A 548-nucleotide genomic window follows, 5' to 3' on the forward strand; every position below is an offset into this window, starting at 1 on the left:
CAGGGCTGCGGGGGGCCGGTCCCCCTGAGCGGGTCAGGGCTGCGGGGGGCAGGTCGCAGTGAGCGGGTCAGGGCGACGGGGGGGCAGGTCGCAGTGAGCGGGTCAGGTCTGCGGGGGGCTTGTCGCAGTGAGCGGGTCAGTGCTGCGGGCGGCCAGTCGCAGTGAGCGGGTCAGGGCTGTGGGGGGCAGTGTCGCAGTGAGCGGGTCAGGGCTGCGGGGGCCAGTCCCTGTGAGTAGGTCAGGGTGCGGGGTCCAGTCCCTGTGAGCGGGTCAGGGCTGTGGGGGGCAGTGTCGCAGTGAGCGGGTCAGGGCTGCGGGGGCCAGTCCCTGTGAGTAGGTCAGGGTGCGGGGTCCAGTCCCTGTGAGCGGGTCAGGGCTGTGGGGGGCAAGTCGCAGTGAGCGGGTCAGGGCTGCGGGGGCCAGTCCCCGTGAGCGGGGCAGGTCGCAGTGAGCGGGTGAGGGCTGCGAGGGGCAGTGTCGCAGTGAGCGGGTCAGGGCTGCGAGGGGCAGTGTCGCAGTGAGCGGGTCAGGGCTGTGGGGGGCAGTGT

The sequence above is a fragment of the Stegostoma tigrinum genome, unplaced genomic scaffold, assembly GCF_030684315.1.
Source record: "Stegostoma tigrinum isolate sSteTig4 unplaced genomic scaffold, sSteTig4.hap1 scaffold_185, whole genome shotgun sequence".
Taxonomy (NCBI): domain Eukaryota; kingdom Metazoa; phylum Chordata; class Chondrichthyes; order Orectolobiformes; family Stegostomatidae; genus Stegostoma; species Stegostoma tigrinum.